The following is a 4,312-nucleotide window of genomic DNA, read 5'->3' on the forward strand; positions in this document are numbered from 1 at the left end:
CTCTGAACATCACGGGCAGCGTGACCTTTCCTTTCGCCTGGCTCCTCCCCGGGTTAATCCCTTGGAACGTACCTGTCTCCTCGAGGTCTCCATCAGGGATTTGCAACCTTCTGACCACAACGGGCGAGATCAAGTTCAGGCCAGCCCCGCCGTCAACCAACATCTTTGTCACCTTGAGGTTGCGGATTGTTGGTGAAACCAACAACGGCAGGCACCCGACCATAGTGGTGCGGTCAGGGTGGTCCTCGGTGTCGAAGATGATGGGCATGCTGGACCATTTCCGCGGCTTCTGTGCACCAGACGATGGATCCACTGCTATGATCTCACGAGCCCACTGCTTGAATTGGCGGTGGGATGTATGCAGCGAGGCGCCACCATCGACACACATGGCCTCTGTGGCTTTCTGAAACTCGTGGTCGCCGGACTCGTCGTCTTCGTCATGATCATCGTCTTCCTGCTTCTTGTCGTGGCCCTGGGCGGGCCTCTCTTGTTGATTCTCCTTGCCGCGGTGGCCCCCTTGGCCGCCACGCTTCTTGCCAGATCCTTCGGCACCATCTGGGCCTTTCTCCTTGTCCAGCCATTCATACTCGGCTTTCTGCTTCTTGGCGAGCAGCTCTACCTGCCGGTAATTTTGGAGATCGTGGCCCTTGGTGCGGTGGATCTTGTAGTACTGCTTGTTAGAGCCTCCTGGCTTGTCGGTAGCCGCCAAGGCCCGACAAGCATCACACCCGGCAACCTCCTTTTCGGGGTCACTCGCCTTGGTCCTCTTGGTGGTACCGGTGTCGTCGGATCCCTCAACGGCAAGCACGGCCTTGCCCTTGCGCTTCCTGTTACGGCGTCGGCCTTTCTTTGCTGGGGTGGCGGTGTCGCCGGTGGAGTCGGTTTCCGCACCATCATCTTTGCTGGGGTACTTCCTTCCCTCCTCGGCACGAGCGCACCGATCGGCCAGAACATAGAGCTCAGCCACATCCTTAACCTTGTTCATCGCTAGTTCATCACGCATCTTGCGATTACGCATGTTCTGATGGAACACACTGATAACAGCGGCGGGATGAACATCGAGGATGTTGTACTTCACCTGGCTAAACCTTTGGATGTACTTGCGCAGGTTTTCTCCTTCCTTCTAGGGGATGATGTGTAACTCACTCGCCTGGCCATGAGCTTAGTGACCTCCGATAAAGGCGCCAATGAACTCATGGCACAGATCCGCCCAAGACGAGATGGAATCCACCGGCAAGTGCATCAACCATGACGTAACATTAGGCTTGAGTGCCAATGGGAAGAAGTTGGCAAGCACCTTATCATCGCGGGCCCCAGCAGCTTGCATCGTGATGGTGTAGATGCTGAGGAACTTTGACGGGTGAGTCTTGCCATTGTACTTCTCACCAACGTCGGGCTTGAACATTCGGTGCGAGGGCCACTGGAACTGCTGCAGCTCACGGGTTAAGCCAGACAACCCACCTCATAAGGGAGGCCACCGTAGCCTCCCGACGCTGGGTGGTCCGTGGCGGGCCCCGCCCGCCTGTCCGATTGGTGCCGCGCGTCATGTCGATGCTCGATCGTAGTTCGAGCGTCCTCATGAGCCCGCTCCTGAAGGACTTGGCGCTGATCGCGGTTAGTTTGCGGGTCGTACGACTTGATGGAGATATCATCACGAGCATCGCCGCGACGGGCCGACGCCCGGGGTGGTCAGGATGGAGGTGGGGAGTACACCATGGCCGCGTCGCCTCCGGCGTGGCCTCCTCTAGCACGCGGCAGCCCGGCAGAGCGACGGCCGATGGGTTCCGCCGGCCGCGGCCCATTGTTGTTAGCGATGTCGACGAGGCTCCGGACAGCGGCCCTCCATTCGTCAAGCTTCTCCGTGGTGGGAGGAAAATCGAGGAGCAGCTGTGCGCACGCTAGGGCTTCCGCTGGCGTTGGTGGCAGCGAAAGCTGGGTGGACCGCGATGCGCCTCGACTCCTAACCATGTTAGAAGGAGCTGCGTCATGACTCCGCAGCCGTTCGCCACCTCCATCAGCACCTCGGCGCGCATGCTGGCCCTCCTCTTCATGTGATGGATGCACAGGACTCTTCCCAGGGCGGCGAGCAGGGTCACCAGCAGGGTGGTGCTGCTCATCACGCACAACCTGAGAGGAGCGCACAGTGGGCGCCGGTGTTGGCGTCTTGGAGGTCGCCGTGGCGCCGCCTGGCGGGACGGCGGCGCCCCTGAAGGGCCCCGCGCCGCCTGCGGGGGACCTGACTCCATCTCTAGAGCCCGCGACTTGTGGCTCGCTGCCTAGCGCGCGAATGGCGCTACTTGCCAGGCCTGAACCGCCAGGGTGATGTGGATGTTCGCGGGCCGCACCACGGGTTCTCTATGTGACTGGCCCGCTACTGGTCCGCACCAGTGCTGGCATCTTGGTCCCGGATGAACCGATCGCCGTGGTCGCCTTCTTCTTAGGAGCCATGGCGATGAAGAACAGCTAGGTCAACTGCTAGACTAGATTCTCACAATAGCGCCCCCCACCTGGCGCGCCAAAGATGTCGGTGGGAAACGACACCTATGGGATCACTAGAATCCGTTCTACAGTTGCAAGGCGCGGGGATCGTGAGGAGAGCAGGACTAGCAGATGACACAGAGGGATTTACCCAGGTTCGGGCTGCAAAGATGTGTAAAACCCTACGATCCTGCTTTGGTGGATGTATTAGTGTTCTTAAGCTCTCAAACTAGCTCTAGGTGATGTGGGGTTCAAAAGAGCCGAATCCCTTCTCTGTGTGCCATGGGCCTCCTTTTATAGGCGAAAGAGGCTGCCACAGTGGCACGCAGGAGGTGGAATGTGCTACAGCATTACAAGTTTATCGCTAGTATTACAGGACAAGACGCATTTAATGCAAGGCTTAAGTGTCCCTTCGCTTTATCGGGGACGGGGGCGAGGCCCTTCCCGTCCGTCGCCGCTCTCCCTGACTTCGACACGCGCCCTGGCCAGCGATGCACGCGGTGCCATGTAGGCAAGCAGGCAGCTGAGGTGGCGTGGTGGTGGAGCCTCCACGAAGGATTGCATGCTGCCACGCAGGTGCCTGCCCAGCTGATTGGGTCGGTGGCTGCATCGCTAACGGCAGTGAAGACTTGGTTGGCGCGGGCCTGGCAGTGGCCCTGCCGGTGCGCTTGGCGAGGGCCTTGTCAGGTGGCCCGGCAAGGGTCTTGCCAAGTGGCCCGGCAAGGGTCTTGCCATGGCGCGCTGGCCTCCCCGGCAAGGATCTTGCCGGGGGTCTTGTGGGTTTCTTAGGTGAGGATGATCGCCTCCCTATCCTCATCTGATCTCATCTATTCTTTGTCTTCACAAAGATCTGCATGCCACCATGGAGGTGCCTCCCGAGCCTTGTCCCAACGCGTTTGTCAAGCATTGGTGGGCTCAAGGGTGGCTCACTTTGGCTGGCGCGGGCGAGCTGCCCCGGCAAGGGTCTTGCCAGGGCTGCTGAGGCTACTCCGGCAAGGGTCCTTGCCGGGGAACCTGCTACGCCTATCTGATCTTTGTGGCCTTGTTCCTTGTTGTTGCTTCCCTTCCCTGCCGCGTCTGTGCGTGGCCGTGGCGGGAGCCTCTGACTGCCCGTGCACGAGTAAAGGGGTCAAAAGTAGAGCCCCTACTTTTGTACACCGACACTTTGGTGAATACACCTATGTTTGAATAGGAAGCCCCCAAGTGACCTTTGAAATTGTGGCATTGTGCCAATCAAGAGGGATATTCACAGCTATGCTCAATGAGCAGGAAGCCCCCAAGTGACCAATAATATGAGCCCATAAGGCAGGATACCTATGTTTGAACAACGCATCATGGCAGCAAGTTCTCTTTGGCAACCTTTAACTTTTCTGAGAACTCGAACTTTGCGACAGATAAATTCTTCTTGAGCCAGAATTTTAAACCGGATACTGAGAGCTTCAAAGCATTCTGAGAGACAGATTGCTCTTGAGACGACCTTTAAATTTTCATCAATATAGCAATAGCCTCCGGGACAGGGTTATCTTCCCTCCAATGTTCTGGGGTCATGAATTGGCTGAGTCATGTCATCGTAGCCCCCAAGTCTCAAGGCGACTCGAGGAGTTGCTTTGAGATTCTCCATATTTGACAGTGATATAAACCAGTATGAATCATTCAATAGCTCAGTAATATAATAATCCCTTTTGTAGTAGATAACTTGTCCTGCATTGGAGAACTTGTGATTCGGAGCATCCTACGGTCATCCCCATGGACACTACTTCGACTACTCAAGCTCCAAGTGGACCCATGACGAGAGCTCAAGCACGTGCTATTCAATCCAAGGTTAGCTCTCTCC

Source organism: Triticum aestivum, chromosome 6B (genome assembly GCF_018294505.1).
Source record: "Triticum aestivum cultivar Chinese Spring chromosome 6B, IWGSC CS RefSeq v2.1, whole genome shotgun sequence".
Taxonomy (NCBI): domain Eukaryota; kingdom Viridiplantae; phylum Streptophyta; class Magnoliopsida; order Poales; family Poaceae; genus Triticum; species Triticum aestivum.